Genomic DNA, 11,148 nt, shown 5'->3' with positions numbered 1-11,148 from the left:
CAACAATAACCAAAAACCCAAACCCATAATAGCAAGATTGATTATAGCATCCCGATTAATAAATAGCAACCCTAACCCTAGCAACAGTAACCATAACCCTAACCCTAACAACCCTAACCCAACTCTAACCCTAAAAACCCTAACCTAACCCTAACTCTAACCCTAACAACCCTAACCCTATCTCTAACTCTAATCCTAAACCGAACCATAACTTTTCCCTTAACAACACTAACCCTAACCCTAACAACCTTAACCCTGACCCTAACCCTAGGTCTAACCCTAACCCTAACACTAACACTAACCCTAACCCTAACCCTAACCCTAGGTCTAACCCTAACCCTAACACTAACCCTAACCCTAACCCTAACCCTAGGTCTAACCCTAACCCTAACCCTAGGTCTAATCCTAACCCTAACACTAACCCTAACCGTAACCCTAACAACACTCACCCTAACCCGAATATAAAAAACAACAACAACCAAACATCCTGATTAACAAAGCAACCATAGTGAGATTAATTATAACATCCTGATTTGTGGGTACATTCCGGGAACAACTGCCAATGGGGCTTTCTGAGAAGGGAGGAGGGAGAGGGCAGATCACCTGTTGGTTAACAAAATGGAGTAACTCTGGCTAGTTTGTCACATTCCCTAGTGCTTTTCTTTGGGAATCAAATAGTTAATTTGTCTACAACTTCTTCTGGATTTAAGGCTGCATATTGAGTTCTTAATACCATAAGCTTGACAGACCCTACGTGGTTTTGAATGAATTTTCTAAAGTGTTAATGATGTGTGGTCTGATTAAGAGACTTAATATTAATAATCCTAGGGGGCCAGCAAGGCCAGGAATTTAGGCAGTGACCCAGAGAGACCAATTAAACAAGTTTTGGTACCAGTTGCCTGAAGATTCCATTTTCTGCCACCTTTCTTCCACGTTCTTGCAGACTAAGGCAAGAATTTCTTGCACAACCCGTTTTGTTTGCATAAAAACAACATTCTTCTCCAAGGGCAGCGCATAGTCTGCGCTGTTTAAGGAATAATAAATCAGGACCTTGTCTATTCTGCAAGGCTACTTCGACTAAGGACTCAGTTTGTTCTGACCATTGTGAAATAATGGCTTCTAGTCTGCTAATATCTGCACTAATAAGGTTGGGAAGGGGCGCATTTTGGCCATGACCCTGGGTAGCAAGTTCAGAAATACCTACAGCCCCATAACCTACAATACCTACTCCTATAAAAAAGGGGATTAATATAGGGGCTTATTTGTGTGTAGGGTATTCAGGCGTGGTTATCAGGGCTAAGCCTTGATCCGCCTCATAAATATCAACACGGGGCAACCAATAAACTAAGGTACAAAGCTCTAGGGTGTTTGAAGTTTTAGATGCATAAGCAGACAGACAGACAGTGAGATCAAAAGAACAAGAAAACCACATTCCCAGAGGGGCCTTAAAATACACTTATGCCCCATGGTGCTTCATGTTAACAGTTTGATTACAATAAGCAGGAAATCTAGACCACATTATAGCATGGTGACGTGAAATGAAGCAACACCCTGTCCTTGCAAATCTCCCAGGGTTAGGTGACTTAGAAACTGAGGGGCTTAGGTGAGTGATCCCAAGTTAAGTTGAGACTTTAGAGCTAGTTGGCCAGTCGTTCCTTCAATAACCATCCACAAAAATGTGGGAGACTTTCCAACAGCTGCCTACAGCCTAATGTACACACAAAAAGAACAGTACTTGGGAGTACGCGACAGTATTAGCTTGAGGGGTTACTCTGGATCCTTGGAAACTTGCCATTCTGCCTTTGCTGGTGCGGCCTCTAGGTGTGAGTGGTGCGGCCACTAGGTGTGAGTGGTGCGGCCTCTAGGTGTATCTGGAGCACCTGATACTATGCCACCTGGAGTGTCTTACTAAGAACTTAAGTAATTTTTTATTATGCACTTCAGCTTGTTTTCAATCTTGGACTTTAGGCAACAAGAGAGGTGGTCTCCCAAACATAATTTCATAAGGGTAAAAATTCTTTTATACGGGTTGCACCTTGCTCTCAATTAAGCAAAGGGGAGTAAAGCCAGCCGATCTGCCCCCGTTTATAACACAAATTTTGACAAAGTTTCCTTTCAGGTCCTGTTCATTCTTTCAACCTGTCCTGAATTGTGAGGCCTGTCAGCGCAGTGTAATCCCACTCAGCCCCCAACGTTATTGACGTCTGTGCTAGTGTGGCAGGAAAGGCTGGGCCATGATCTGACCCAATTGACTGAAGCAAGTCACATCTTGGAATTACTGCCTTTAATATTTTTGTGTGTGACTATTATGGCAGTTTTGTGGCAGGCAGGGAAAGCTTCAACCCAACCTAAAAAAGTATCAACTAACACAAACAAATATCTGTACCTTTAAATTTAGGTTTAATTTCGGTGAAATCTAACTCCCACTGTCCTCCTGGCATTTGTCCTCATAATCTGCCACCTTGTTGGGAGGGGGTTGAAGTGTGAGCATTTACCCAGGCACACGTAGCTCATCTAATTATTACACCTTTAAGTATCTTAAATGAGTAGTCTGGTGCATTTGCTGTTTTATTGACTTACCCAGCACCTCAGAGACCATAGACCTACTGTCCGGGAGGGTCCACCAACCAGTCGCTTTTTCCATGGGTAGGTGATTCTTGGCCCAAATAACTTCGGTGTGATGAGGTACTTTAGGTAGGACAGACTCTGCAGTTGAACCAAAGTTAGTTCATGCTCAGGACGTTCCACCTGTTTGGCTTCTTCATCTGCTTTCCAATTTCCCCTAGCTTCTTTTGAGTTGCTCTTCTGATGTCCTGGGCAATGTACAATTTCCAGTGTGGTTGGTAGCCACACGGTTTCCAGCAAAACCAATATCTCAGTTTTGTTTTTGATTTTTTTTTTCCTCCTGAAGTTAGAAACCCTCTCTGTTGGTCAGTAGACATGGCAGTGGGGACAGTCACCCATTTGCCCTCTGCCCAGCAAAGTGACTTTATCAGAGCCAGTAACTCAGCCCCTTGGGCTGAGGTGTTGCCTGGTAAAGGTGCTGACCAAGTGACTGAGCTTAGAGAAACAATGGCAGCCCCTGTGTATCTGGTGCAGCTCTCCATGAAGTTGTTTCCGTTCATGAGCAGTTCAACCTCAGCGTGTAGTAGGGGCATGTCCATGAGGTGTGGTCTTGCCAAGTGAACCTCCTCAAGCATCTCTGTGCACTCACAGTCCACTTCTGCTTCTGGAAAGATGGTAGCTGGCATGGGTGATTCATGCATTAGTTTTCCAACCGTCGGGTGGGCTTCGGAGGAATGTTGGTGATGATGCCTAGAGCCACTCCAGGCAGTTCGTGCACAAAGGGGAGGAAGGATTCGGACACATCTAGTAGAGCAAGAGCTGGGACCTGCTCAAGGGCTTGTTTTTCAGTGTCTGTCTCCCCTAAGGCCCCATTTCCCTTTGTAGCTTGGTAGAGGGGGTTGGCCAGTTCTGAAAAACTCAAAATTCACAGTCTGCAATAGCCAACCACTCCCAGGAATTCTCTTACCTGGTGTTTGGTGGTAGGTGTGGGGATGGTAGTGATGGCCAATACACAAGTGCTGGACAAGGCCCGCTGTCCTCTGTGTAAAGTATAACCCACAAGCTGTTTGCTTATCTGGGCTTTCTTTGCAATGTGGCAGGCGAGTCCAGGTGAGTTTTCCTGCCACCTCTGCCTCTGGATCTGTTCACTCAAAGGAAAAAATAGGTTGACTAATGGAGCCCAAGGGAATGCAAAATAATCATCCTTTAAGCCCCAAACAGTGTACCATTGGTGACTCGGGGCTAAGAACTTAGGAGAGTATATGGAGTTTCTAGCCTTTTGTTTACTTCCTTCAAGTCCTGAACAGGTTGCTAATCTTTGGTTCCAACCTTGGGTGATGGCAAGAGAGGGATGTTCCACGGAGACTGGCACTTGGTTAGGATTTGCGCCATTAAGAACCATTTGATGTGCGGGGTGATTCCCTCCTTAGCTTCATGGGCCATGGGGTATTGTTCTACCTGGTGTCTGATCGATCCAGGTGGATTATCCTGTGCCCATACCTTGAGGAAGGTCTGAATGAGGAATTCCAGGTATTCATCCGTGGTAGCCTGCGGGTACTTAATGGTCTGTAAGAAATACTCCTCAGATAGGGGGCAGGTTAGTAGGATAGGGGACTGCTCACTGATAACCAGGCCTCATAGTCCTTGAAGGAGATAGTGGCACGAAGCTTTCGAAGCAGGTTTTGGCCCAACAGTGGGTAAGGGCAATCAGGCATTAAAATGAAAGAATGAGTTACAGTGTGATTTCCCAGGATGATGGTCCTTTGTGTAGCCCAGTGACACTGAGAGGTTTTTACTGAGGCTCCCTGGACCACGGTGGAGTCCGACGACAATGGTCTCAGAGGTGAGGTTAGGAGAGAATGAGTTGCTCCTGTGTCTACTGAAAAACCAACCAACTTGCCTCCTATCTTAACGGTGACCCAAGGTTCTCGGGGGCTGATGGGGAATGGGCCAGGCCCCCCTATTCCTAGCCATGTAGATTAAGAATCAGTAGGGGCTGCCTTTTTCCTGCCTTCCACTGGTGGCACTCATTCTTCCAATTCCCTTCTTCCTTACAATATGCAGATCACCTTTTCTGAATCTGAGCCCTAACTGTCTGTGGTTCCATAGGCTTCAGGGGGGTGTGTGTGGGGGGGGTTGGAAGGAGCAGGGGCAGCGACGGGGTTAGTGTCCAACCTGTTTCCCTCAAGGCTGCTACCACACCTTGGACTACAACCGCTTTGCTTGTTTCTCCAGGCAACTCTCTATTATTATAAACCCTTTGATTGATTTCTACTAATTCTGATAACAAATTCGTTTTCAAACCCTTCCAACTTCTGTAATTTCTTTTTTATATCTGGGGCAGACTGAGTCACAAAAGCAAAATTGAGAAAATAAAGGTCTAGAAAATAATGATGGCAACATATGTACAAATGTGCTTGATACAATTGATGTATGGATTGTTACAAGAGCTGTAAGAGTCCTCAATAATATGTTTCCTAAATAAGCCAAATTGACTGCTGAGTCACAAAAGCCAAAATGGCCACTCTGAAGTTTGCTAGGGCCTCCGGATCTATGGGAGTATAGAGTCAGCCGGCACCTCACAGTCGCTCTAAGGAAGCAGCAGGGGGCTCATCAATCTGCTGGGTGACTTCTGTCACCTTTGATAGTTGTGGGGGCTGATAGAAGCCCCCCCACCCCACCCCCAACCCACACTAGTAAATACTGCCGATAATGAACTAAGGTATTGAGTCCTTCTGCAGTGGTTTCTTCCCAATGTGACCTGACTAAGGAGATTTTTCCCCCCTCTAATTTGCCTCCTTTTCCTTCCATGTGCCCTCCTCTGAGACCCAACACAATTTTTGGGGCCTCCTGCAGAATTTTGACATGAAAAGCACAACCAACATCTGTTGGCAGTGATGACCATGGGCCTATGGGTTTGGAAAAACAGACCCCAAATCTTTGTAAAGCTTGAGGCTTCTCAGAAAAATTGGCAGGGGATAGGAGGGTATTGGTTTTTCCAGTGATATAAGTCACTAGTAAGGAATGGGGTATAAACCATAAAGGGCCTATCAGTTGGACCCCTTCCAGTGAGAGAAACTTCTTGGTGGGGCAGGACTGGATCCCACAAGGAGACTCCACTCTGGGCATGGTGGGAACACAAAACTGGTTCCTCCCATCTAGGGGCAAATGTTTGTTTGTTTGTCTACCCATTGGGGACCTTTCATTAAGAATAAAAGGGATCCTTCAGGACCAAGGGTGTGAGGGACGATGCTGGGAGAGTGGAGGGTGAGTGGGTTGGAAAGGGGGAACTGATTACAAGGATCCACATGTGACCTCTTCCCTGGGAGAGGGACAGCAGAGAAGGGGGGAAGGGAGACTCCAGATAGGGCAAGATATGACAAAACAACGATGTATAAATTACCAAGGGCAATATGAGGGAGGGGGGAATGGGGAAGGAGGGGGAAAAAAAAAAGAGGACCTGATGCAAGGGGCTTAAGTGGAGAGCAAATGCCTTGAGAATGATTGGGGCAGGGAATGTATGGATGTGCTTTATACAATTGATGTATGTACATGTATAGATTGTGGTAAGAGTTGTATGAGTCCCTAATAAAATGTAAAAGAAGAAAAGAGAAAAAAATGATTAGGGCAAAGACTGTACAGATGTGCTTTATACAATTGATGTATGTATATGTATGAACTGTGAAAAGAATTGTATGAGCCCCAATAAATTGTTAAAATAAAAAAAAAAAAGAATAACAGGGACTGGGGGTGGGAGTGAAGAGTAGGGACTGAACAAAAGCCGTAGAACTACAGAGCTGGGAGTCAGCGTCTGCAAATGATCTTTGCTCTTTGCTCTCTGTGGGCGAGAGAGGGGGAGGCCGTTGCTGCCTGTTGGGGCAGCAGAACAGGGGGAAAGGACACAGCAGACAAGCTCAGGCAAGGTAGGTCGCTTTGGAAGCCGCACTATTGTTCATTAATGTTCTAGAGGTTTAATATTTTCTTTTGTTAAATTCAAAATTTCTCTGCTGACCTGCACCTAGTATGCCGTTCAGGAGGTTGGTGGCACAATAGTAAGTACTTAGCTGCCAACTAAAAAGTCAGCAGTTTGCGCCCATCAGGGAGGAATGTGTCAGTCTGCTTTCATAAGAACTTACAACCTTAAAAACCTGTATGTATATGTGTGGATTGTGATAAGAGTTGTATGTAAAAAAGAAGAAAAAAAAGAAATACCCATAAAAATGTTTTTCAGAAAAGAATAAAATAATAAAATGCTATTCAGAAAAAAACAACAACAAAAAACCCTATGGGGCAGTTCTACTCTGCCCCATAAGTTTGAGTCAAAATGAACTTCATCAACTTTATACGTAATTTTACATTTCAGTCATGTTCATTGGAACGTTTGCATGCTTGTTCCTTACTCACATTCCTTACAGAAATGTGCTTTTTCCTACATTTGGTCCATGTCTGCAGACTGCCCTTTTTCTTTCCTGGAGGCTTAAAGGAGGTTTTATTTGTTTGTTTGTTTGTGTGATGATGATTGTGGTAGTTACACAATTTCATGTTAAGTTGATAGATAGAGCGAAGGTGTGGAATTTAGCCTGTCAATTAGGTCATATCCTGATTGTGCCTCCTGGTGGTTGTGACCTTCTCATGAGGATTCTGGGAACTTCGTCTCTTCCTCCCTGGAAGCAGGACACACACACACACACACACACACACACACTGTGCTTCACATTCCTGTTGACAAGCCACATGGAGCCATGCTGATGCTTCCACCACCATTGGATCCACAAGACTTTCCACCCATTGTCCTGTGACCTTCCTTCATTCGGCATCATTGCATGTGCTGCATGAGTCTGAAGGGGAATTTATGGGCTAATATTGGACTTCTGGGCTAATATAGAACTTATGGACTTGATTTGGACTGTGCTGTTTTATTGATGCATACTTCTTGATAGAAAATTCTCTCTTACACATGCACACACACACACACATACTCAAATGCGCCTTTTCCTGTATTACTTCAAAATCACAAATCCATCAAAAGTAATTGCCATCTGCAAACAATGTTATTTCTTCTTATGGCTATTAAAATGTGGTTGGCCATGATTCTATAAAAAAATAGGAAAAAAAACAAACCTGGGTTTCACTTCTGGTATGATTTTGTTGTTCAAAAGAATCCTGAAATATTAGGATAAGTACAACTACATTGGTTGTGTTAGTCTGGGTACTTTAGAGAAACAAATCCACAGACACTCATGTATAAGAGAGAGTTTTATATAACGGTTAATTGCACATAAAAAAAATTCCCAACTCAGTGCTGCCCAAGCCCACAAGTCCAACATTAACTCATTAACCCATATGTCCGACACCAATCCATAAAGTCCACTTCCATCTCACAAAACAGACGCAATGATGCAGTCTGTTGGAGGAAAGCAGAATCAGTGAATGTGTAAACATCTCAGCTCTGGCAGGAGTCTCCACCTGGGTGCTTCAGCACCCAGGGTTGCATCGGGGTAGGTTCATGCGGCTTCCTCTTGGGGATTTCTTACAGGAAGTGAGTCTTGCCAGCTAAAGCAGGGAACTGGCTAAGGCAGTTGCACCCTGGTCCGACCAACATAAATAAAGAAACCCAAGAACTAAAACAGCGAGGCTCACTGAACCATTTACCCGTCTTCCCTTCAATTAAACCCACATGGGTTTATCGGCCAGGTTGGCACACTAAACTAACTCAACGGTGCTACCACAATATCAGGGTAACAAATCTCTTCAAAGCCATGTTTTCTCTTTTATGAGATGACTTTCAGTAGTACCTCTAGAAAACACTTTACTGATAACAGGATGGAGCTTATCATGATGGAAAATCTGCTCCCATTGAGAGTCCTGTAATAGACACTCCACAATAGAGGAAACAACAACAATTAAAATAATGAAAAGTACAAAGAAATCATGGATTTCTCATCTGTACTTAAGCAATACAGGTAGAATTATGTGGGGTTTTTTTTTTTAGTAAAACAGTATGTGTTTATTGGAAAATATATTTATAAGCTAAACAAATTACTTTTAATCCTATCTTCTAGATATGGTTGTTTATCTCTTTTTAAAATCATTTTATTAAGGGCTTATACAACTCTTATCACAGTCCATATATACATCAATTGTGTAAAGCACATTTGTACATTCATTGCCCTCATCATTCTCTAAACATTTGCTCTTCACTTAAGCCCCTGGCATCAGCTGCTCATTTTTCCCCTCCGTCCCCGTTCCCCTCTTCCTCATAAACCTTGATAATTTGTAAATTATTATTTTTTTCATATCTTTCACTGTCTGAAGAATTTTTTTTTTTTACTAGATGAGCTTATTTATTCCAGGCTCTTTCATTTCTGACTGGACTCAGACTTGGAGGTAGAAGCCCTCAGCGAGGACAGCCTCCATCGGTTGGCAATCTGCTCCTGCCGCTTCTCCTTGGCCTCCTTCGTTCTCTTGGCCCAAAGCTTGGCATATTAGGCGGCCTCCTTGTTTTTCTTGGTGCGCTGCTTCTTTAGGGCAATGCGCCGGCGCTTGTGCTGCAGGACCCGCGGAGTCACAAGACACTGAATCTTGGGCGCTTTGGTCCTGGGTTTCTTGCCCTCTTTGTTCAGGGGCTTTCTCACAACATACTGGCGGACGTCATCTTCTTTAGAGAGATTGAAGAGTTTGCGGATTCTGCTGGCTCTTTTGGGCCCCAGGCGACGAGGCACAGTTGTGTCAGTCAGTCCTGGGATATCTTTCTCCCTTTCTTTACAATAACCAAGTTGAGAACCCTCAGATTGGCATCCACAATGCAGCCCCAGACAGATTTGCGCTTCCTCTTCCCAGTTCTCTGTGGTCTGTAGCAGGAGTGCCCCTTACTCAGCAGCAGGCGGACACAGCCGTGGGTCAAGACACCTTGCTTCATGGGAAAACATTGCTTGTCATTCCCGCCGCTAATGTGGACGACATAGCCCTTCCATTCATCGCCCAGCGCCTCCGCGGCGATCTCCGTGGCCATTCGCTTCTCATAAAAGGTGCGAAGCTTGCGTTCATCGTCCACTTCAATGAGTTTCTGGCAGCCAGTGGCTGGGAAGGAGATGTTCAGCTTCATGGTGAAGCAGCCTCCGCGACGCCACGGAAAAGAGCAAGAATTATTTTTTAAGAAATGAAATTCTATGTCACTTAGAGGTCTCCTGCTAATTACAACATTTATTCTTTTGGGTTTGGGGGTTGGTTTTTTTGTGGGTTTTTTTTTGCATTTGTTTTGCCTAATCAATACTTTCTGAGGGGGAAGAAGTGATTTCTTGTGAGAAAAATATTTTACCTCATTACTTAAATTGAAAAAGATTCACTTAAAATTTTAGAAAGATGCTACTGCTTGAAGAATTTGACATAACCATCTTTTCCTTTTATGTGGAAAACTACTGGATAATAAGCTATTCTTCTTGGGACCCAAAGTGACAAAAATGCTGAAGGGGAACTTTGATGTACAAATGGTCGATGCTTTTATGATGTTATGGGCACTTACATTTTCTCGTTGTTGTTGTTAAGTGCCATTGAGTCAGCTCCAAGCCATAGCACAGCAGAGCGAAACAGTGCATGGTTCTGCACCATCCTCACAATTGTTTCTGTGCCGGAACTCGTTGTTGCAGCACGGTATCAATGCATCTTGTTGAGGACCTTCCTCTCCTTTGCTGGCCTTCCAATTTACCAACCATGATCCTTGTCTCCAGGGACTGGTCTCTCCTGAAAATACGTCCATAGTATGTAAGACAAGGTCTTGCCATCCTTGCCTCTAAGGAGCATTCTGGCTGTACTTCTTCCAAGACAGTTTGATTTGTCCTTTTGGCAGTCCACGGTACGTGCAACATTCTTCTCCAACACCACAATTCAAATGCATTGATTCTTCTTTGGTCTTTCTGATTCAATGTCTTCCTTAGTCAATGTCCAACTTTCACATGCATAAGAGGCAATGGGAAATATGGTTTGGGTCAGGCACACCCTATTCCTCAAGGTGGCGCCTTTCCTTTTTAATACTCTGAAGAGGTCTTGTGCAGCAGAGTTAGCTAATACAACACATCTTTTGATCTCTTGACTGTTGCTTCCATGAGTATTTATTGTGGATCCAAGTAAGACAAAATCATCCTATTCTGACTATATCATCCTTTTCTCCATTTATCATGTTACCTATTGGCCCAGTTTTGAGGATTTTGGTCTTCCTTATGTTGAATTGTAATCCACACTGAAGGGTGCAATCGTTGATCTTCCTCAGCACATGATTCAAGTCCTCCACACTTTCAGCAAGCAAGGTTGTGTCATTTGCATATTGCAGGCTGTTAACAAGCCTTCCTCCAATCCTGATGCCATGTACTTCTTCAAATAATCCAGCTTCTTTGAGCTAGTGTTGGGGAGCCAAGTACTTTCCAATCCAAAGAGCTAATGTTAGGGGAAACCAAACCCCAAACAAGAAACAGTGAACCAGAATTCACTGACGTGTGAACATACCAACATCAATGGATCCATAGGAGCCATCGCAGAAGGTCAGAGGCTGTGAGGTTTAGTGGTTGGCATGAATCTGGGAATCTTTTG

The 11,148-nt window shown here is 43.9% G+C and overlaps 1 pseudogene; it reads right to left on the bottom strand.

Annotated features, from left to right (window-relative positions):
- Positions 1-8,909: 8,909 nt before the first annotated feature.
- On the bottom strand, positions 8,910-9,670 carry LOC142427714 (small ribosomal subunit protein eS6-like; annotated as a pseudogene).
- Positions 9,671-11,148: the final 1,478 nt, after the last annotated feature.

This window comes from Tenrec ecaudatus, chromosome 15 (genome assembly GCF_050624435.1).
Source record: "Tenrec ecaudatus isolate mTenEca1 chromosome 15, mTenEca1.hap1, whole genome shotgun sequence".
Taxonomy (NCBI): Eukaryota; Metazoa; Chordata; class Mammalia; order Afrosoricida; family Tenrecidae; genus Tenrec; species Tenrec ecaudatus.
The sequence above is the reverse complement of the archived record's forward strand: the minus strand, read 5'-3'. Positions and strand labels throughout refer to the sequence as shown.